We start from the raw sequence: 25,030 nt of genomic DNA, 5'->3' as shown, positions 1-25,030 counted from the left end.
TCACCCCCTCTCCTGGAAGTGATCAGTGCCCCAGCAGGTGTTGGGGCATAGTGTGCCGTGAGAAATACACCAACAAGGTTGATCACCCCGGTGCAGGTGGAGACTATCAAGAACAGAGAGTGGGTGATGAATGGAGGGAATTTTCATGTAGGAAGGAAAACATTTTGCATGGTCATATACTTTCTCTTACACATGGATTGTCTATTTCCCATTAGTGAGAGGGAAGTGGGAACTTATCATTCTTTGTGAGTCCAAAGTACTTTGTTTTTTTTAAAGACTTGATTTATTTATTCATGAGAAACACAGAGAGAGAGGCAGAGACATAGGAAGAGGGAGGAGAAGCAGGCTCCATGCAGAGAGCCCAATGTGGGACTCAATCCCAGGACTCCAGGATCACGCCCTGAGCCAAAGGCAGACAGATGCTCAGTCACTGAGTCACCCAGGCATCCCAGTCCAAAGTACTTTTATGCTTAACTACCACCCCCTAAATCCATTGTCATGATTCAACTTATATCCCAGATGAGCCATCTCACCCTTTGAATATAACCTTTTGAAACAAATAATATTATATGGAGCTTGAATAGAGGACACTGTGTGGTAACTAACCAAGTAAATGAAAAACTTAAAAAAAATTAAATAAAAAACTTAAAGAAAAAGACATATCACCACAATAAGGAGATAAGTGAGTTTACTTTCTCTTTTTCCTATTTTCCATAAGTTGTCTTTAGTGACAGTATCATAACATAATGATATCATGAAAATAGCATCATAAAAATTATATTTTAAAAATCTGTGATACAAACAGGACTCAAATGTATCATAAATTTTGTACTTTCCCAACAAATAAACTAGTTCAGCTAATTCTGGAGAGAACTAAGCATTTGCCCCATTATCCGTGTGACAGTCTGCACTTGTGATACTTATTCAAAGGAATGCAGATGGAGAAGCAACCTTCCATCCTTGAAAGCTTATCCTGGGTATCAGAGGAGTTAAAGGAAATCAGCTAACCCAACACTTCACTGACTGACACTTTAATAAAGGCTTATATATTCCACCTCCATTGACAAGCCATTCTTATTCATTCAAGCTAACATGAATTTTCTTCTTTTTGAACACCCACAGCTGTCCATAGTATTTATTTGAAGGTCATAATCTACTTTGTATTGTTAGTAACTCCATGTGTGTATGTGCGTGTATGTGCATTTGTGTTGATTATAAATTCCATGAGACTGTTATTTTTCTCTGAATTGCTCCTCAGTGCCCTGCATGTAGCAAATAGGCATAGGGGAAAAGGTCTAAGATGCAGTCATTGATGAGCAAGACAGCAGCATACTGTCACATTTCAGCCAAGGGCAGATCACTTCCAGAATAAGGGTGTGGCTGACTCTGAAAAGTTAAGTGAGCCTCATTTGGGATTCTGACCATATCTCAAAGACATTGTGACTGTCTTCTAGATCATCCATTTGTATGTCATCCTTATCTACTCTCTTTGTACCCACTCTGGTCTAGAAATGATGGGTTATTAGTAAAAGGTAATGTTCTTACATGTCCTGAGAAGACCAATTTCCATGGTAAGTGATCATTACTAATTAATTTCCTAAAACTTCCTGATGTGTGAGTGTACTCCTTTCCTTCAAAAAAACTGAAGGACTTCCACAGTTGCTAATGTTTGGAGATTATCTTAGAAAAACTCTCTTTGAGAGTTATATTTAAGAGTTTGTGTTAATATCTTCTCAGTGTATTCCAGTTATTTATTACTGTATAGAAAATTACCCCAAAACTTAAGAGGGTTAAAACAATAGTAATTTTATTATCTCCCCTGGATTTGGGAAGGGCTCAGCTTGGTGGTTCTGGCTGGGTCCCTTGTGAGGCTGTAGTCATGGTGAGTAGACCTGGTGCAGCAGGTGCTACCAACATCTAGGAGCTGGTTAAGCATCTCTCTGTTCATGGTCTCAAGATCTCCATGTGGTCACTTCACAGGGGCTAGTTTGGGCTTCTTTACACTATGGTGACTTTAAAGCAGTTACTGTTTGAACAGTAACTCTGTAAAAGAGTTCATTCCACTGAGAAAAGTGAAAACTGCATTGCCTTTACACCTAAGTCAAAATGACAAAAGTCATTTTAAACTGTTCTCTATTAGCCAACATAATAGCTTGCCAAGTTTCAAGGGAAGACCCCAACTCTCAATGGGAAGAAAGTAGGGATGGGAGATAGTGTTTCCATCTTTGGAAATGCCATCTGCAATTATATACATATATAATATTAATTATAATATATTATATATAAATTATATATTATATATAATGTGATTAGTAATCATTTCAATTTGCTGAATTGTAATGCAGTTTCTACCACTGGCAAAAAAAAAAAAAGGATAATTTTCTAGTCAGTGTAATAATCTGTAACTACTGGGTGGTTAGGGTGGGATTAATCTTCCTGTTTTGGTTCTGGAGAATACTACTTAGGAAAGTAGTATTTACTTTCACAATACTTTTCACAAGTATTTACTTACTTGTGAAACTAATTTCAATTTGCTGAATTGTAATGCAGTTTCTACCACTGGTAAAAAAAAAAAAAAAAAGATAATTTTCTAGTCAGTGTAATAATCTGTAACTACTGGGCAAAAAAAAAAAAAAAAAAAAAAAAAAAAAGGTGGCTGGAAGGTGGCTTCCTTCCACAAAAAATAAAAAAGGTGGCTTCTGGAAGGTGGCTATTAATCTATTACTAGATTATTTCTAGTCAGTGTAATAATCTCTAACTACTGGGTGGTTAGGGTGGGATTAATCTTCCTGTTTTGGTTCTGGAGAATACTACTTAGGACACACACCTATGACTTATAAGAAAGGAGCAATAAGTAATAACTCTAATCTATTTGAAATTCCTAGAGTTATGTTTTTAGAGTCCTGCTGTTCTCATCAGAGTTTCCCTATTCATAGCAAAGTTTTTTTTTTTTCTGCACAGAGACTCAACACCCAAGAAAAGATGGCTCTTGTGTTGCATTGGAGGACAATGGCAAATATACTTCGTTTCCTGGCATTTCTGATGTAGCAACTAACAGTAATGTAGACATCTAGAGCACTTTTCACTCTGGAAGGTGGCTATTAACCCAAACAATGTCAACTTGTAATATTTAAAGCTTTAAACTTTTGGTAGCACATCCACAGATGTTTCCTTATAATACAGCTATCAAAGGCTGGTATTAATCTCCTTTGAATGATGAGGAAAGGGAGACAAATGGGAGATCAAGTGGCATAAGTCATATAGCTTGCTGGTGGCAGTGTGGGGATAAGAACGTAGGACCCCCATTTGCAGGCTAAGGCTCCTCCTGCTCAGTTTTATGGAGCAGAACAGGCGTAAATTTTTGTGCAGCTGCAGAGACAGAAAAAGTAGCTGAGCCTCCCTTTCCTGTATATCGCAAAGTGTATCCTTTAGAAGTGTGGTTATAGACCACTTCTCTGATAGGAAGAGGTAAAGGGGAAGTCTTAGGTTTCTAATGGTCTCAAAGACTGTCGAGTAGGTAACAAATCTAGGAAACATCAGCATTTGATGTAAATAATACTGTTAATAGATTTTAACCAAACTTCACAGAAAATATTGCTGACATATTGTGGATGCAAGGTTTGCTAGTCATTCAGAGTCTCTTCTCAAGCTATTTATGCCCATTATAATATAATGACTGTAATTAGGATGAATTTTAGCTGCCTTTATAATGCTAGAAATTATATACAATGAGGGGGGTGTGGTAAACTCAGAGGAAAATATTCGTAATTCATACATTTAAAACTTAGCTAATTATCTCATTTAGTTAATCCAATATCAATAACAACCTAAGGAATTTAGGGATGTAGGTGATCTCAGTGTAGAGATGTGGCAGTCACCTCCTGTGCTCCATCCCTCCCAACCAAAGAAGCTATAGAGAAATCAACCTTTGATAGGTTACAAATCCTTTCTCTGTTTTACTCCTTGGATTGAAATATTTCATATTAACAGATATTCATAATATATTATGGTTGGGAACATATTCAAACCAACCTTTCTAAAAAAGTAAAATGTATTTGGTATGATCCCATAAAACATTTCAGCATATGGAGTCCTCTAAGACCTGTTATTTTTTTTTTTTTCAATCACCTGGGATCTACTATTGCCAAAAATCATGCAATGTCTATAGTTGAAAGATAGCTATGCATTTTGAAACTCCTGCAAATAAACACTTAAAAGACAAATGGCATATCAGACTATTATATAAATGACATTTTGCCTGCATTCTTTTATAGTAATAAACATATCATTTATCTTGCTTGTTGTAACAGAATATTCCATTTTTGTTTTTGCATTGGTCATTTCTCACTACATCTTGTTCCCATCCCCTCCATTTGCATTACAATTTTTGTTGTTTCTGACTAGTGTCCACTTTAGTTTCTTTTCAACATTATTTGCTCTGTATTTCCTTACTCTGTTTAACTTGACTTTTACTTTCCAGAGGATTATTTTTTTCCATTAAGTCCAATTACAAGGGTGAAGAACATACTTTGGGATTAGGAGTGATTGCTCAGGAAAGAGAGAGAGATTGGAAGTCATGTGATCTACATAAGTGACATAGTTCATATATATGTCTAAGAAAGACCAAATGATACTCATAAAAAAGATACAAAATAGTATTATATAAAGTGAATGTCTAGAAGCTAACAGGACACTATAATTAACCTCATAGGGCTCCCATGTAAATTTAAGTGTGAAGCAGAGTATCAGAAGGATGGTGGCATTTCAAAGGAAAAAGGAGCAAGTTACACAAGGTGATGACAAATAGATGAGCTTAGTTGTAGTGTTTGGTTTCTTAAAGGTCAAGAAAAGATAAGCTGAGTTACAGCAATAGATTCTCATGCGTGTTCCATAAATGTGTCACAATTCTCCTTCCTCTTTTTTCCTCTTCATGTGCTAAACTACCTGAATGCATATACTTTAAATTATCTCAATATCCTTACCACTAACTTCCTTCATGTCAGACAACCTAGTTGCATTTCATTTTGATCAACAAGAAGTTCTCAGAGATCACCAATGACTTGATTTATTTTTGTTTTTGAGCTCAGCCTCTCCTATATTAGGCTTCATTCACCATCATTTTCCTGACTTTATTTCAGAAACATTGTACACTTGGTTTCTTTTCTAGATTGAGGCCTGCCAAAGACTTTCTTAAAAAGTGGTTGTGGGCAGCCTAGGTGGCTCAGCGGTTTAGTGCTGCCTTTAGGCCAGGGTGTGATCCTGGAGACCCAGAATCCAGTACCACGTTGGGCTCCCTGCATCGAGCCTGCTTCTCCCTCTGAAGTTTAGTTGGGGTTCTTGTCATCTTTCCTCAATGTTCTGTTCTTTTCCAGTCAATAATTCCCACATGTGACCCAATACATGTTTGCATGTAACTCTCCCAATGCAATCCCCAGCCCAATATTTCTTACTGACTATAAGTTGTCATCACAGATTTCTTGCCAATAATAAGTGAAATGTAACCTCAGCCAAGTTTGTTATAAAGTCACTATTCAAAATTCATGGCAAACCCCCACTTTCCTGTCTTTTTCTTTGACTTTGTTGATGATGATGATAATTTCTTAACTGCTTGTGCCCTTCCTCATGGGAGGACATCTTCAGGTTCTCTCTTTCATTTCTTCATTCTGCCAAGTCCCTATATTTCTTTCTCCTTTTTAAGTCTTAGACACATTTCTTCCTCTGTTTCTGAAACTACAGTCTTCATCTAATCTCTAACACAGTCACAACTGTTCAAGGCTATTCACCACCCCCCTGGCGTCTATCCCTTCTTTTGTTCTCCTAAATTCAATTTATATGTGAGCAACTTGCTTTAATGTAACTCTCCCGACTCATCAAAAAGCATGTGCTCAATAAATGTTGGAGGTTGACATTTCCTGTCACCTGAGACTATACCTTAGATGCATTGTATTTCCCTCCTTTTTTTCCTTAGTGCCTGGAATGCTTTTTGAAATGAAACTATAATCTTCCTTGTATTCAAACTCCTCTAGGTAATTGTGATCTTTTGGGGAAAAAATTTAGTAGTATCTTTGTGAAGGATTTTTAAAGATTTAAGTGAGTCTTTTTCTTTCCTTCCTTCTTTCTTTTCTTTTCTTTTTTTTTTTTTCCTTGAGATCTCACAGTTACTTTTTATCTGATTTTTATTGTCTGCTTAATTTGGCCTCTAAACCCACAGGGCAGAAATTAGGTATAAAAGTGTTCAGTCATGAGAACAGCATCGGCACTTAGTCAATAATGCACTGTCTACTTCTAGCTCTGCCTTTGCAAAGTGAATGCGAAAATCCCACACGGAAAAGGCTGTAATGAAAAGATACACCATGGCCAAGAGGATATTGTACAGATCATATCATCACTTAGGTCACATGATAAATTTTCTCTGTAAAGGAGAGTTCACACATTCAGAGAAGAAAGTACATCCAAAATTACAGTGTTGGCACAGATCAGACCAAATTGTTTCAGTTGTTTCTAGTAACCATATAAACAGAAACACAGAATAATCTTCAGTGGGGTATAATTAAAGACTTCTAGAGAATTGATCTGTATAAATACATAGATTGTAAGTATTCAGTTTATATAGGTTTTTAAATAGAAGTGAGCTGACTCGCAAACATTATTAAAAATGTACACAAACTACTCACTTCTTGGTACATAGCTATTATTTGATTACAAAAATAAAACATAGCTAATGAAATAATTTTCAGAGTATATGCTCAAATTAATTGGCACAGTGGTCTAATTATAACATGCAAAGAATACAAGGTGATCCCCTTCTTTCATTGCATAGAAATCACAAATTAAAAATTCACAAAGCTCCAGTTTTTACATGATTGCTTTTTAGCTTCTCTCTTTAAATTGGTAGACTCAAATGTTTTTATCCTTTCCCCTTCTACTTGTTCCTAAAATGTCACCCTACCACTCTAGCTGCTTACCTATTTACAAGGTATTGCTGGGAGATAGCACCACCTCAAATGCATCTGCTAAATATGATGCACATCTGTTACAGATACTGTTCTAGGCATTTGGTATATAATAGTGGGCTACATCAACAAAAATCCTCTCCCACATGGAGTTTACATTCTAAAGGTGGGGGACAAACAATAAATGAAATGAAATAAATGAGAAAATTACATGGATAAGCAGAATTAGGGATACCCAGGGTGAAGACAAGGACAAATGATCATGGTAGGCCTCATTAAGGAAATATTTGAGCAGACTTAAATGAGGTGAAGGAGTTAGCCATCTGTGGAAAGAGCATACCTGGGAGAAGAATAGCCAACTGCAAAGGTTTTGGGGCAGGAGCATTTCAAGAGGGTCTCAGGAATGGCAAGGGGAACCAGTGTGGCTAGAGCAGATGGTGGTGAGAGGTTTTATGAGAAGAGAGGGGAGACATAAGAAAGAGTCAAATCTCATAGGACATAATGAGTTGTTAAAAGGATTTTGGCTTTTACAGTGTGTGAGATGAAAATCCATTATGGGATTTTGAGCAGGAGTGACAGGGTCTTATCTATATTTTAAACGATCATTCTGGCTGCTATATTGAGATAGCTTCTAGGGAATCAAGAGAGGAAGCTAAGAGACAATTTAGGAGGCTTTTGCAGTCAAGAGATGATGGCAGCTTGTATGAGAGTGGTTGCAATGGAGGTGGAGAGAAGTGGTAGGATTAAGGATATATTTTGAATATAGAGTCAATAAGGCATTTCTGAAAGATTATATGTGAAATATGAGAGACAAGACAAGTCCAAGATAACTCCAAAGTGCTTTCTTTGGTCTGTGTAACTGAGATGGGGAAGATACAAGTTGAAAAAACTTGGGCAGGGGGGATCAGAAATTTACTTTAGGACATGTTAAGCCAAACAATTCATTCACACTATCCAAATTCAGTAACAGTTAGAAATTAGAAGTTCCAGGAATAAGACAGCATTTATAAGTCGCTCCCTAACTTATCCCAGATTTTGCTAGAAGCTTAAGTCACAGCAAGGGCATAGAGTGAGAAAGAAAACTTGTATAGTAGGCTCATGAATCAAAGGGATTCTCAGGGTATTATTTTTGGTACTTTCAAAGCAAACAGTAGGGAGAGGGGAAATGCAGGATGCCATTTAGAAGAAACACCAAGCCCAAGGTTTTTATTTTGTCTCACCTCTAGAAAAAATAAAATTCATAATTACAGTAAATTAGCTGAATCATCTTCACTGCTATACAGGTCTCTTGAAGGAGATTCTCCTTTAGTTGGAGGAAATGAAAGTAACTAAGAGCCAGCCAGCAAGGTTGGTATCCAAGGTGGGAGATCACTTCTTCTTCCTCTCAAACTAGATATTGCTTAGTTACTTTACTAATTTCAGACTGTTGTGGGTGGGGAATGATTTGGGATGAAAGAACATAATCAATATCAAGTACGCAAATGTGCAGAGGGAAATGTACACGATTTATTTTCAGTTAGACTATAACTGATTATTTAAAAACTTCCCTGACCTGCTTATAGATAACAAATAATTTTGACACATTGACTCATTCAACAGTAAATATTTAATATTGCTCACAAACATCATGGATTGTATTAGTGGTGGGGGTAAAAAACATAATAAGACATGACCCCTTACCTAAATACCACTGTGTGCCTTCCAAGCCTATATGAAGGTTACTTCTTACAATAATCTGAATGGGCTCATAACAAGATTTGGAATGGCCACAAGACAGCAATTGGCTATAATTCAGATATTTGCCTGAACAAAACACTGGAAACCTCTCTTGTAGGGTGAAGAAGGAAATCCTTTTTTAAGGGTCAGTGAGGGACAGACAACTGAACCATTATTTTTAATGTTGGTTCCAAGCAATCATTTTTCCACAACATTTTTTTACATTATAGGATTTAAAAAATTAAATTTCTATGTTAGGGAAATATTTTAAATATATATTAATTATTTAGAGTCTACTAAAGCATCACAAATATTATATGTATTAGTCAGGTCAGGCTAACAATTATGTGTTAAGAAATAACCCCCAAATCTCAGCACCATAACACAGAAAGTCAAATTTTTATTTACACTGCATATCTAATATGGTAGCAGGCTCTCCCTCCTAGAGTCACTTTGAGATCAAAATATTGGAACACTTAGCTTCCTCAGGGGATGAGATACTGCTTCACTAAGCATTGGCTTCTTACTGCCTCAGCCTGGAAGTGACTTATATTACTTACCTTAAAGCCCTGAGGCCAAAATTAGTCATATTACTAAACTATAAGGATCCTAGGAATATGAGGAATATTTGATGAGTAATTTTCTTTTCCATAGCATCTTTCTGTTTATTTTTTAAGGAAATTAAAACAAAATAACATGACTTGGAGATAGGGTCTTAGTGACCCAAAGTATGATTCTTCTTTAAAATGTTTATAGAACTAAAATAAAATGTATGCAAAAGTCAGTGAAAAACATTTTAAAAAAACCTTTCTCAATTCTTAATAAAAGTCAGACAAAAAGATCAAATTATTCTAATCTGTAGCGCTTCTACCTAGAAAGATCCCCATATGAATCCTGTCCCTCTCAAGACCAGAATAAGCCAAACTGAGTCAGAGCATTCTGAGGGTCTAGCAGACAGCAGCCTCAGCACCTCCCTTAGCTAAAGTGGTCACAAAGAAATTAATCTGGCCCAACCACATAGAGAGGCACACAGCCTTAGATTGCCATAGGCAGTCCATGGTTTCTCATCAGGGTCTTTGAGCATGTATATTTCAGGACATAAGGCACACATGGAAAACAGAGTTTCCACCATTCCACGAAGCCAAATTTTATCATAGAAGATGGAGACATAGTGGAGGAAGACCATAATCTATGTTGCTAATAGTTCGAAGGATTATGAATCAAAGATACAGACTGATGGTTCACCAACCAGGCTGCTTCTACTGCAGCAACCTCACAGAAATTTCAGACTGTAGTTTAGAATATTTCCTTCTTCATTTGGGAAAAGAGTCTGTTCAAGTATGACTGCAACGAAAGCCCAGCTTACCCACCACCTAATGCAAACCACAAAGTCTATGAAGAATAAGGCAAACTATATAAAGGGGCTGAAACTTGAACATGTTTCCAACATGGTTTAGTTTAAAATCTGGCCATTCTCCACTAATTTATAATCCAGTGATTTTTTTTTTAACATTTATTATCTTTCTTTGGGATCAAGATAAAGCTGTTAAAGAACTGTGGTCTCTGTCTCTGTGTCTCTGTCTGTCTCTCTGTATATGTGTGTGTGTTTCTGATAACCAGCTGTGCTTAGTCCCTCTGAAAGGTCAAAAGGAGGCCCCCTTTTTCTTCCCATCTGGCATATTTCTTACAAAGAACACACTGATATAAACACACATATTCCTCTTGTGTACCAGGCCTTGCCCTTGGATTGATTCTGGGTTAGTCAATGGTCCCTCACATATGATTCAGAGGGAGCTATGCCACATGGGACCACACATTATCTATTTGTAGAATGAATTCTATATTCCAGACACTATTTATGTGCTGTGTAGGACATAAAGTGGACCAAACACAGACTCAACTCATTAAGTAGCTTTAGTCCAACTTTATTACCTGCATTTCATTACTCTTCTTGAAAACTGAGGAAAACAAAGTTTTATTTATATATCACTGCTTATAGAGGCAACAAAATAAGGGTAACAGCAGAAAATCATTAGGATGGCATATAGCAAGAAAAGAGACGGAGGGATGGAAGATGGAAGAAGGAAAATGTATTCACTTTGATTCATTTTATTCCTTTTCAGCCAGAACTCTGTTCCCTCTACTTCAGTTCTACTTTACTGTCAGCATGTTGAGTATTTCAATTTGAATGTTCGATCTAGGATGCACCCATTTCAAAAGGATTAAACACTTATTCCCAAACTGCTTCCTTTAAACTTTCTTATTTTTATCAATCTTTTCAATATTCATCACCAGACTTGAAACTACAGTTACAGTGTTTTTCCCCTTCTCCTTCAGCTCCCAAACATAGTTACTTACTCTGCTCAATTTTATCATGCATCAATTCTCATTTTCTATTATCACTACCACCATCTTAACTGAGGCCTCATCTTTTCCTATCCAGATTGTCATCATTGTTTCATACTTGGCTTTCTCACTTTATTGTGTCAACTCTACACCATCATTTATGATTTCAGTGACCTTCTTGGGATGTTGAGGTTTACTGAGATAATGAAAACTTATGTCCTTGCTTAAAATCTTAACATTCAGAATTTTGATATAATTACTGAGTGCCTATCTCATAGCTTACATTTTCAAAAGCATAAAGAATTTGTGGACAGAATGCAACTCTCACAGGACTAAGGATTTCTTTCTCTTAATCTTTTCCACATCTTATCATTGAATTGATTTTGACATCTAAGCCATATTTTACGTTTACCCCACTATGTTTACTTTGAAAAGAGACTAACAGTTATCCAAGGATTCCAAGGTTGTGGTGGTGTATCTAGGTGAATCATCTGTCTCCCACACTCCACACCTTCAGTGAGTTCTTCACCTAAGTAATTATTAACCTCAACAAAGACTCAGTCCCAGAATGCGTGATCCATGAAACACTGAATTGCAATGTTTGACAGAAAAAGACTTTACAAAATAAAGTAAAAGATATATTAAATGCAGCCAATTTTTATTAAAATCTAAACCCTAGTGTTTTGAGGCAAAACCATTATTTATTTAGCCTGAGAAGTTGACTGGTTAATGAAAAGCCACTGAAGTCTCCATTGTTGCTTTTATTGCTTTTATTCTACATGACAAGCTGTTGTTTAGAAGACGCATTTTATAATGGTAAGATATTTGGATACATGCCTAAGAATCAAGAAATGTAAAACCTTTTATTAGTATTCTAGTAATGCAAATAACTCAAAGGCTTGATGCAAACTTACATTTGCATTGTCCACAAAAAGAGCTCGGCAAGAGTATAAAAGGTTGAAAGGTTAAAAGTATAATTACATGAGAAGTAATAATATCTAAAATATTGAAGTGGCAATAGCATTTATCACAATTGGTGATTATAGATTATAGCTTATTAATAGCTTATAAATAGTGATTTACCACTGCAATCTTAGCACTTAGCCCACTGTCTGGTACAAAAGCTCAGAAAATTTTTGTGGAAAGAATCAATTCTTTTCAGTACATTACAAACATCCATTCATAAGTAATAGGTGAGTCACTTTACCCACTCTTTAAAAATACCTCATTAAGTCTTTGACAATCACTGACGGCCCATTTTATTTTATGGTTTTAAAAATAATTTTTCACATCTTAAAAATTCACACTTCTCACCAAAGCAAAAAGGACTTTGATTTGATCATTCAGATTTTTAGTTTTTCTAAGCTGAATTATTTTAATTTGGAAAACACAGTAGCTCTCCCAAGAAATGTCTAGACCAGCTCATCATTTAGAGTTAGTTTTAGAGCTGCTTTTTCATCTGAAGTGTAGTCACATGATCTTTTCAGTACATTTGCTTATCAAGCTTCCTCTGAAAGCCTAGTTACTTCACCTTTTATTTTATTTTATTTTTTTGGCTCATTACTTACTAACTCTTAATTTATACAGATACATATGTTACACTATATATGTATTTTATTTTTATTTTATGTATTTTATTTTATTATATATGCATAGAAAGAGAAAGGAGGGGGAATGAATCAGAAAACTGTCAGCCTGTATAAGAAAATTTTTCCTACCTTCTAAAATTCATTGGCCTAAACATAAACTGCTCTATATTTGTTCCTATCGGTTCATATTTAAAAGCCATATTTATTCAGGGTAATATTTTAGCCCTCTCTTCTTATTTTCATTGTAAAAATAGAGGATGTAAGAATCAAATCTATATAGTTTTATAGAATGGATATTGGCTATTCTGCTTGTTTTCAATAAGGCATTAACAGGTCTGAAATTTCTCTTGGCTCTTTTGAATTCATTAATGATTTTCATGAACACACAGTTCTCCTCCTATAGAAGAAACATCTTTTAGGGCTTAATAGTCTCATGCATTGCTGGGTGCACTGGACCATCACCCTAGGCTAGCCATGTATCATTGCTGGCGGTTGGGTGGATATTTAAAACAATGAAATGGAATCATTACTTTTAACACTTTTCAAGGTTGTCTCAATGAATGCAAAGTCTTGTGCATACACAGGATATTTACAAAATAAATAAGAGGCTTATTTATAACTATTATCCTTGTTTCAACAGAAACACTAAGATATATTTTAGTTGCATGAGATGTCTTGATGTCAGAGGCATTTTCAACTGTACTGTATCTGAAGTCTAAACTGTTCATTTCTTTTGTGCATGTGAATCACCAAGGGACACTGAAAACATCACAGAGAAAGTATTTTTGTGGGTGCCTTTGAAATTGGGGTCAGCATGATTCACTCACATCTGTATGCTGGACCTTTAGGAGTAATGACAAAACTGTACCTGCTGCCCATACTAGCAATGCTGCTAGTTGGCCCTAGGGTCCAACAGGGGTACTGGTGGTGGGACACAGGAAGGGGGAACACATTATACTCCTGAGAGGAAACATATGTTCTTTTCTAGCATTTTACATGTTTTCCTCCTGTCTCTCTGCTCTGCCTTAGCAATTCCAGGCAGAGATATGTGGGTTTGACCTGTTTCGAGGGAGACCCAGCCCACATTAGCCTGTCTCCGTCCCATTGTTTTTGCCCTTCCAGCTGCCTCATTAAAAACCATACATATTTTATATTGGAGGAGGCACAGTTAACTTGCTTTTCCCAAACCAGCCCCTAGCCTGATGAGATGCCAAAGAAAGAAAAATACTTTCTGGATGATCATAGACAATAAGCAAAAAACACATACTAAGGAAGTGATAGTTTGCAGTACTTGTCTTGTGCTAAAAAGAAAAAAGAATTATATTTTTCCCCCTCTCTATAATAGAGGAAATAGTTTGGTTGACTAAGGAGACTTTTTGGAGACTGGGGAAAAGTAGGAGAGGAAGAATAAGGATTTAATGCTAAAGCCAAAAAGTAGCTGGCACATTGCACTTTTATTACTCTCCGTCACTCTATCAAAGTTCAACACCTCAGGGTACTTATAGGAATGGCTGCTAAATCAGGTTGGAAAGCTCACCACAGGAGCCTCTCACTTTGCAGATATATCTGTATGGGCCCCTTCTAATGATGGGCTCCAAACCAACATAAAAGGTACTTTGGCTGTGTTATATCATTTAAAGGTGCAAAAAAAGTAAGAAAACTTTCCATGGATGCCTGCTTAGTTACCACCAGAACTTTCTAATCACTGGGAAGGTCAACTGGTGTGGTCACAAAAATCTGAGAGCTTTAAAATTCCCAGGAAAAGAATAGAAACTTTTTAAAGAAAAATCCTCTTAAAAACATCCTTGAACCATTTTAGTTTATTGATGGACTTTGACAGGACAGAACATAGTGGCCTTGACCATACAATACAACGAAAGTTGATTCAGAAGAGTACTATCTGTCCTATTGTATTCCTTTCCAGGCAGGTGTTTCCTGTAGAGCCATGTGCTTATGGTCAACATACAACTCTGTTAGTGTTCTATTGCCTTACCAAGAAATATGCAATAGTGTAACAGCCCAGTATACTCACAGATACTGCAAATTTATGTCAAATAAAATCCCTCAGAAATTCACACTAGATTTTTGAAGGACTGGTGAGATGTGATATCTCATGATCTACTGGAATTTCATGTCGCTTCCATACGTAATACTATCTCACAGCTGTCTGACAATTTACTAATAAACTTCACATATTTTTATTTAATCCTTATAAGAACCCTAACCAAAAAGTACATTATTGTATAAGAGGACTCTGAAAATTTAAGAGACTTATCAGAGGTCACACAGGCAGTGAGTAGCAGAATCAGGAACTGAACAGCTCAATATTTGTAAAGATAACTTCGGTACTCTCAGCACTGTCTCTTTATCATTGCTACCTCCAGCTTTCCTACTTTTAGGAGGTGGGTAGGACCTGAGCTCACACATGCTCTCACAAACACAAATACTTGCTCTGAATCTTTCAGGGTAGGAATGCTCTCTTTTATCACAGATGTTCTCTATTTGTCCTTTCCTTCCTTCCCTTTCTTCCTCCTCCTTTTTCCCCCTACTCCCTCCCACTCTCTTGTCCATTCATGCAACTATATAACGCATCTATATTGAGTACCTGAGTACCTACAATATACAATGTACATAAACACCAAGAGATGGAAAAATGAAAATCATGACACCCATCTTATCCATTTTTAAGAATCAGTTCAAGCCCAAATCCACACTTGAAGACTTTTCTATCTCCCTATTCTTAGAAGTCCTTTTGCTCTTATAACTAAAGTGTGCAGTTGTAGCTGAAAATAACTTTGGTCTCCTGCAAAGTGTGTATTGATTGATTTCTGTTTATACCATGTGTTCATATTAGCTCCACGATGAGGTTGTAAAATTTTTTATTAACATACATACATCATACTATTCTTTTTAACTCCCATGGTCCTGGATATTTTATATTATACAGTATATAATATGTACTAAATAAGTTCTCAGTGCTTGATTTATTGGTACTTTGAATCTATTGTAATATGGCAGGTAGGTGGGCCATTTTACACCTAAATTCACCTATTTATTATGATTATTGAAAATGCTCAGTTTCTCTCTTTTTCTATATTTTTTTAAGGTCAGTCTCTTATGTAAATTAATAAAACATCTGAATCTTAGACCTCCTCTGGGGAGCTAATGATTTCAAAGTAATTTTTCTGAAAGCAATTTATTCAATTATCCTATTCCATATATCACATTCCTTTTTTCTTTTACCCTAGGAAGAATATACTAATTCTCTTAGTTTCCTCAAAGAGGGTTGGGAAAAAAAAGTTTAGTAAATCAGAAAGGGTGCCAGTATGACAAGTAAGAGTTTTTACTACTTCTGGGACACAGCTCTTAGAGTCATTATGATTATCATTACTAATTATATTATATATTATACAATTAATATTATATAATAATATCATTACTGAGAACACTACTTCTTTTAGAATTTGTAATCAGGGATCCCTGGGTGGCGCAGCGGTTTGGCGCCTGCCTTTGGCCCAGGGCGCGATCCTGGAGACCCGGGATCGAATCCTGCGTCGGGCTCCCGGTGCATGGAGCCTGCTTCTCCCTCTGCCTGTGTCTCTGCCTCTCTCTCTCTCTCTCTCTCTCTGTGACTATCATAAATAAATAAAAATTTAAAAAAAAATTTGTAATCAATAGCCCCTTCGGGGTTAGAGATGATCTCACTATTCCTATTTCCCAGCAGGCTTAAATGATATCCCCAAGACCATATATTAAGCAAAGAGCAAGCAATAACTAACCTAGGTATCCTAATGTCATACTCAGCATCCTTTCCCATGTGTGTATTCTTCTTTTTTTAAAACAAAATTTATGATATATAAAGGGTAACATCACTGAGACCAATGTTTTCCAAAGTGTTTTCCACAGATTTGTAATTCCATGGGATATTACAAAATGTGGTAGAAAGAAGAGGGATCCAGTAAGTTTGGGAAATGCTAGGTTTAAAAAATGTTAAATTTCAGTATTTCTCAGAGCATTTACCCTGCTGTTAGGTGCTATGATGCTACAGAAGTGTGCAGCATTTCCTAGACTTATTAGACTGTGGAGCAGGTAGTACACAGCAGTTATGTGTTCAGTGTTTCTCAAACTTATGTGAGCAATGGATCATTACAGTGACCAACAGCTCCTAAGATTTGTGTCCCACGACACATAGTTGGGGCAATACTGCTCTCTATCAATGCCTTTTTCTCCCTATTAAAGTGTTTCAATATCATCATGTCTTTATTCTTTTTAAATATTTTATTTGTGTGTGAGAGAGAGAGAGAGAAAGAGAACACAAGGGGCTGGGCAGAGGGAGAAGCAAACTCCCTGCTGAGCAGGGAGCCTGAGACAGGGTTTGATGTTTGGATTCCTGAGCCAACAGACACTTAACTGAGCCACCTAGGCATCCCTCAATATCATGTCTTTAATTTAAAGGAAATGATACTATCATTGAATATGGAACTTACTTCAGGAAGATCACAAAAGAAAATGCAAATATGTCTTACTACACCCTACTGGCATATGAAATTGCATTTGGTATCTGACTTATTAATTTCTTTTTACTACAGTTTAACCTGCATAAAGAAGCATGTTATTTTTACCATTTAAACCTTATCAGTAAAAGAATCTTTATGTCTTTTTAACCAGAAATATTCTCTTCGGATTTATGACTTGCATCTGGCAGAGAAAACTATGTAATTTATACAATTCATTAGCACAGTAGTAACAAGAATAAGAGTCACAGAAGCCCATAGGATCTTACAAAACAAACATGAAACTAGTCCTTGCTAGTGTTAGGCTTCACTTGGGGAAAAACTCTTTGGTATTATATGTATGTGTGAAAGACAGGATTTGAGTTTCCATACCCTATAGGAAGTACACATCAAGGGTGTGCTTTTATATGTTAAAAAGTGTTAATAAAAAGACCAAAATCTATCTTTGAATATTTCCTTCTGTACTCTCATGCTTTTAACTAGAAACGGTTGGCAAGAAAGATTTTCCCAGCAATGACCCTGAAGCCTTATCTATTTCTCTGTAAAGACCACATCCTCATGTTCCCCAGATGATAGGATCAGAATGGAGGGGTTCCATTAATCCAAATACTTCCATGCAAGATACTGATTATCAAAACTGAATCCACTGTGTGTTTTCCTCTGCATCAGAAGCTCTGTAGGTTCTTGTGATAGAATGGCCAACCATTAGGCAAAAATACCAAATAAAACAAAAAAAATAGCAATTAAAATTCTTGCATGAACCTATCTCAGGTGCTTGATTAGTATCTATATATTTCTGGAATTTGGGAGCAGCAAAAAAAATGCAGAAAGGCTTTTAAGGGATAATGATGGGGGAACACAAGGCTAGTTGAGGACAAGGCATGAGCCTGGGGCAGCACACTGATAAGTCCTTGCAACAGGCAAAGGGACATTCCTTTATGGACTCAAATGTCTTGATGTTCATACTTTGCTAAAGGCAAAAGGCAATCTTAGCCCAACCCCCAGGTGCCTATAAGTCTATTTTAACATATAAAAATTCCTTTAGAAATTTCCTTTATCTCTAAACCCTCAAGATACATGTTGGCAATCATCCCCCAAGCACATGGCCCACTGATATACATCTGAAGGGTCTCATGATTCAGGTTTTATCAGACAGTAATAAGTGACCTTTTGTCCAACAATAGCTAGCCCCCTCAAGGTCCTGGAAACCTTGTTTCCAAAATTCCTTAGAGAGTACCCTATCCTCAAAGCCCTCCCAACTCCCAGGTATATAATCAGCCACCCCTCAGAGGCCCAGGACAGCAGCTCTTCCTGCCCACGGGTCCTGTCCCTGTGCTTTAATAAAAGCACAATTTTGCACAAAAGACGTCTCAAGAATTCTTTCTTGGTCATTGGCTCTGGATCTCACCTATATTCCAAAACTCCATCAATAAGACAAGTAGACAAAGCAACATTTATTAGTATATTATAGTGTAAATGCAAAGTTTCTTATAGGTTCTTTCCCCCAGTTATTTTAAAACACCTGCCAATGGCCAACATGCACACAAAAATCTCCAGCAGAGAATGATTAAAAGTAATTAGAACAGGTGTTTATTGGGCTGGGAAACTAGAAGGGAGAATTTAGATTATTCATTGAAGAAAAGCCCCCAGAGTGTCCTTGGATGCTGTGAAAACTGGGAAGTGGAAGAAAAGTTCCCTTTACCATTCAAGTCCAGGGGAACAAACTCCTGTTGCATTCAGGGAGAAAGCAAGGGATATCAAAGCACACCAGACCACTACTATTCCAAAAGGCAAAAGAGCAAAACCACAGAAAAAGGAATTAGTGTTATTTAGCCTCCATTAGCCCATTAGCCGTTGTAGGCCAACGTGGAGGTTAAAGATAGAATCCATACATCTTACTCAGATTGGCTCTGCCTATATCATAGAGCATCATTATCAATTTTCCAAGGTATGAGAAGGTTTAATACAGACCAATATTGTTGTGGGGCATCTTTTATATACAAAGTGTTTTTAGAAATGGTGCCTATGTATAATAATTCAGCTTACAGTAATCTTTTTTCTTAGAAAATTGATCCACATAAAAATAAATAGGGACTGACACTGATATGGGAGAGCCTGGTTCTTGTCTCAACGGAGTCAAAGAATGAATCTCGCAGACAACAGAGAGTGAGAAAAGAGAAGTTTATTAAGCAGAGATACAGAGAAAGCTCTCAGAAGTGAGCCTAACACGGTTGCCACTGAGGGCTTTTATGGTCTTTTATAGGAAGCTGACCAGGGTACTTGGTAAATTTCTTGTCAATATCAGGGTGGATGTTTAGAACAAACATGGTGGACTTATAACTATCATAATAACAAACGAGATGTTTTTGCCAACATCATGAGCCCAAACAAGGTGTTCCCTTCTCTCTGTAACATTTCTCTACATCTGGGATTTCTGTGAGCCTAGTCAGGTAGCCCAAGGCCTTGAGATTTTTGTGCCATCTTGGTTTGAGCAGAGACTATTGATAACACCTTACAGACATATTTCTGTGCTTACTTAGTTGCCATTAAAGGGGATACTCCCTAACATTTTAGAGCTAGGGAGCCAGGTTTTTTTTGTTTGTTTGTTTGTTTTGTTTTGTTTTCACTATCTTACCTCTGTTTTCTTGGGATGGGTAGGAGCCTGACTCTGGGGCCTTTCCCTTATGTTTCCCTGCCTAGCCCCATCTGCCCCTAACTCGTTCCCCCATTAACACTTCATCCTGATCTCGACTAACATTTATTTGTTCCTTATATCATGGCTTATAGTCTCCTCTCTCTCCTATTCAAATGAAAGTTCCTTGTCAGTAGGATCTATATCTGATTTTCATTTCAGGTTTCTTAAGCTCTACCATTTGTTTTGCCCCAAGAGTATTCAATATATAGTCAGTGAATTAATGGATGGATAAATAAATTTAAAAATAAAGTGGAGAGAGATAGTGTCTCAGGCATTTATTTTGAATACACTTTCCAACTAATTATAAAACTGAGACTCTAATCTAGACTTATGATAGATAAAAATTTTATTCCATTTAAATTTGTTTTCTTTCACCATAAATGATCTATAGAAGTAAAAGCCCTTTTTAAAAACAATTTTAAAGTGCATTTTTAAAAAAAATTTCAACACAAATTTTTTCCTATTACTTAGAATATATGCAATGTATTAAAGCTCCATAGATGGTCTAATTTCTTCTCTTTATAGTTCCATGGTACACATCTATTTTTAATTCCTAGCAGGAATTAGAAGTTTGGCAAATAGCACTCTTCTCTCTAGACATGGAATGCTTTAAGTTTACTTTCCTAGATAGTACAATTACTCCCTAAACAAATAACATTGAACAACATCACAATTTAATAATACTCTCTATGTGGCGTGCTGTTTGCTGCTTCAGATGTTGTTGCCCTCTCTAGGTTTTCACTGTTTTTTCTACTTAAAATTTAGTAAAGCTGAAAAATTCTGTGAATAGCAGAATCATTCTGTGAACTTGTTTTGTGATATTAGAAACAAATGGAGACTGTGAGTTCCTTGCTTGTCAATTATAGACAAACAACTTTTGCCTGGTCCCAGTGGTTGGTGTTATTTTTAAATGATTTTAGTATTATTTAGTACTTAAAGCAATAAAAGCACTTGCAAACAGTAATGTCAAACACTAGTCATTTTTAGACAACTCCCACCTCCAGTGTACTCACAAATACTTGTTCCTGGCAAAGCAAGACTGTGAAAGAACAGAATTAGAGCTTGGTGCTGGATCTTTTAAGTCTGGGGAAAAATCCATACTCTAATTCATTTGCTGCAGTGGTGAATATTTCATATACATTAAGACACACTATGGAATATCAAAAACATGAAATATAATTTCTCACTTAAAGAAAAAAAATGATTCCTTTATCCTGTGGATTTATACTTGCTGTTTTTCCTTAGTATGTCATCTAAGGGTTTAATTATAGTATATGTTTGATGAAGACTAGAAGTTTCATTAGACAAGGTCCCAGGTGAGCTAGCAAGCATGCTGTTAGATGTGCTTTGACTAAGAAAGAAAGGAAGCAGATTTAGAAGGATTGTAAGCATTCAAATAATTCTTATGACAAGAAAGGCTAATTTTGAGTTATCTTTCTTGTTATTTTAAGAATGCCTAAGAGAAAGTGATGGTAAAGATTATTTATCAATGCAGTAAGTTTGAGTTCTAGGCCCCAAGGCAGCTATTCATTTCTTAAATACACAAACACACTCATAATAACTTCCATCTTTGGTCTCCTGCAAAGTAGATGCTGTTTGGGTGGTTCACTTTTATCTAAGAATTCTATCACTGAAAACCAGAGTTAAATATTCCTCAAGAATTCAAGGTGTGACCCATAATTTTAAAATGTGCAGTATAACACACACAGCACAGTGACTCAGAGTCAATCAGAAGGAACAGGAACTCCATTTATAGCACTTATTTTAGCAAAAGGCCAATCCTCACCTTTCATTTATATGTCTTTCTTAAAGGCTCTTTTAGCCCAAGGGTCTTTTCTTCTCTCTCTTACCAATTTCCTTTGAGTGTTGGCCTTCCGTTTCAACTGAGTTATTTTGATGATAATGTTTCCTTTAAGATGATTATTTGTTTAAAGTTCAAGCTAATAAAAGGAACTTAACCCACTAAAAATATTCTGGGGAGCAGAACAACATTTTAGGATGTTAATTGCTCATGTTACCAGTCATCCATGAAACATATGCCAAAAATGCTCTTAAAGGTTCCAAAATGTCTCCTGCAGCTATAAATCTTTTACAGGTACAATTATGTGGGAACAGAAATAAGAAAAAGTGCATCCAACATCTGGAGTCAGATGGTTTACTGAAGTAAAATTACAAAATTAAATTTAAATGAACTTAATTAAAAAGAGGAGGGGGATCCAATTTAATATGGACATTCATCATGTCCTCATTGAAGTTTCTTCTAGCACCAGAAAAATACAATGGTCTGAATACAAAAGTTGGATAAAGCCTCTAATGGAGTGTGAAAAGATGACCAAAGAGAGGCAATCAAACAGAATATAGTCTCTTTCTCTCTCTGCTACGTTAATGACATGGAATACCCAACTGTTTTGAAAAGACAGTATCAATCAAGAAACTGAGCTTGAAAACTTATCTGTTTCAACCATCTCTTCTGTTTAGAGTTTCACTCTACATATTTCGTCACTTAAGGATGGCAATTGCTAGTTTTGGTTTTTAATTCAATGATGCTTTATTGAAAACTCTAACAATATGCAGCAAACATAAAACACCAAATAGGAAAGTGTTAATTTCAAATCACCTGCCCATTTAGTTTTCTAAAACAATAATATTAACAAAACAAATGAACATAGCAGAAGGGAAAGGGGGAAAAAAGAGAGATGGGAGCAGACTATAATAAGACACTCTTAACCATAGAGAACAAATTGAGACTTGATGGAGGGAAGTGTGTGGGGGGGAGCTAAATGGGTGATGGGTATTAAGGAGGGGACTTGTGATGAGCACTGGGTGTTGTACGGAAGTGATGAATCACTAAATTCTACTCCTGAAACAGTTTTATCATATATGTTATTTAACTAGAATTTAAATAAAAGCTTGAAATAAAAAAAAGAAAAAATCATCATCATCATCATCAAAATATTGACCCCCTTTAATACTGTGGTACTGAATTCTTACTAATTATTGATCAGTTTCTGTCTTCCTAGTTCTTAAACATTTTTTTAAGATTTTATTTATTCCTGAGAGACACACAGACAGAGAGAGAGAGAGAGAGAGAGGCAGAGACACAGGCAGAAGGAGAAGCAGGCTCCCTGCAGGAAGCCTGATGCAAGACCCAATCCCAGGACCCCAGGATCATGACGTGAGCCAAAGACAGATGCCCAACCACTGTGCCTCCCAGGAGGCCCAGTTCTTGAACATTCTTAAACAGTCTTCTTAGTTCTATGCTATGCCTAGGTGCTGAGGGAGACATGTTAAGAAATAGAATCATATATCATAGAATTATGTATCTATAGTTATATGAAAAAAATAACATTTTATTTTACTAAATTGACTCACAGATTCTAGAAAAGACAGCAAACGTTATTTGGCAGGTTTTTGCTCCGCGGTGCTTCTACCTATGATGGACATTGCTAGAAGCTTGGTTTATGAAAACTTCACACCATCAGCTGACGCTCAGATTCCCATCATTTCATCTTTCCCTTCTTTTCCGTAAATATTTAGTTTTCTCGTACATGTCATTAGCATATTTCCTTCAGATCCTCCTTAACTAAATGAGACTCCTAACACCTCTCCTTCCAACCAGAAAGCTCATCTAATATGGCACACACTCATTGGTCAAGTAGAAAGCAAAGGCAAAAAATGCTTAAGCAGAAAAAAGGAGCAAACGGTGGAAGAGGCCAGAAATACATAAAACAGGGAAGCTAACCAAATCCTTGAGGCTGAAACTAAGGAGCACATGATGAATGCATATTTATTGAGCACATACTATTTATAACAGTGTGCTGAACACTTTCAAATACAGTGGAGCAGTTCACACAGCAGCCCTGTGATAAGAAGACAGAGAATAATAACACTTACATAACTTCCTCAACAATGGACAGCTGGTAAGTAGCAAAGCCAGAATTCAAATAGCAGCAGCCCTTTGATGCCACTTCCCATACTCTTACCTCTATCACACTGCCTCAGACACTGCAGCTGCTGGGAACTCATATTAAGGGAGATTGAGGTGTATAACAAGAAGATTGAATCTTATCTTGCAGTAGGGATAGAGAAATAACCAGTGGTATAGGTGAGAATGAATAATGAATAATTTTAACTGTTAAGAAAAGTTCATTCATCTAAATCATGTGTTCTTCCCTGTCTCATAGCATCTGCTTCCCATAAAAAGTACAAAAATATTACACTTTAAAATTTCTGCAGTATCTCTACATTGTAGGAAGAGAAGAGAAATGGCAATTTTATAATTTATAATAATTTATAATAACCCCAATGGTACTGATGGTCTGTGTCACTGTAATCCCATCTATTTGTAATCTATTTCATATGTATATATTCTATTTTTTTAGAGAACTGAATACGTGCTCCTAAGGCTACAAACAGAAAACAGCTTTACTTTTCAGAGATATTGGGCCTGAAGCATTAGATCTAATTATAACTTATATTTTAGTACCATCGAGTGACTAGCCAGCTATAGTGCCTCCAAAAACTTTGACTATCCCTTTTCTCCCAAAAAATGTTGATTTTAGAAGTGTCTTAGATGGCAAGAGGAGAAGTTAAGAGTCATTTATGATTCTGCTGAGGTTCGCATGACAGAAAGCCACGACAAGGGAAAAGGTCATTAGAACTTGCAAAACGCATACCTTCACTCAGTTCAGAGCACATGGCATTGAAGATGAGAGGAAGTGTCGGGTAACTGGGATTTTAGAGAACGCACAGAATGAGGGAATGCAGCACTTCTAAAGTAAAGTGGAGAACACAGTCATGTTGACAGTCACTCATTCACCCATTGAATCAAGGAATGGAACAGACCTGGGGAGAAAAATGGAGAGGGGAAGAAGGGTTTATAAATAGGTGGGTGGGAAAAAGTCACAGAAGGCCAGTCAAGTTCAACAGTGAGTTCTACGGTTGAGTCAGTTGGCACATCTGATGTGCCAAATAGTGAAATGTTCTGCTGGTAAAGGAATTTAGGGGGGTATTCTGATTAAAGATGAGCCACTGGGTTCTGCAATGATGAAATTAAAGAGAGCCAGCCCATTCAGTGTAAGACCACTTCATTGAAGACCACCATTTGGATTAAGACAAGAGAGTATCTGTGTATCGTGAATCATACCACTCCTCTGAAGGACAACTGTCTCCTCAGCAACAAAGTTAGAACCTTCCAACTCTTCATGCTCTTGGAAA

The 25,030-nt window shown here is 36.5% G+C and overlaps 1 protein-coding gene across 12 annotated transcripts in view; it reads right to left on the bottom strand.

Annotated features, from left to right (window-relative positions):
- Positions 1-25,030, bottom strand: part of SEMA6D (semaphorin 6D) — a 568,415-nt gene that overhangs the window by 336,936 nt on the left and 206,449 nt on the right. For 3 of the 12 annotated variants that reach the window (XM_072738455.1, XM_072738428.1, XM_072738463.1), the window contains exon 3: positions 24,490-24,658. The exons of the other annotated variants lie outside the window; for them this stretch is intronic. The gene's annotated coding sequence lies outside the window, so the exon portion shown is untranslated. The remainder of the gene's footprint in view (positions 1-24,489; positions 24,659-25,030) is intronic. 12 annotated transcript variants of the gene reach the window in all.

The sequence above is a fragment of the Vulpes vulpes genome, chromosome 15 (assembly GCF_048418805.1).
Source record: "Vulpes vulpes isolate BD-2025 chromosome 15, VulVul3, whole genome shotgun sequence".
NCBI lineage: Eukaryota > Metazoa > Chordata > Mammalia > Carnivora > Canidae > Vulpes > Vulpes vulpes.
The sequence above is the reverse complement of the archived record's forward strand: the minus strand, read 5'-3'. Positions and strand labels throughout refer to the sequence as shown.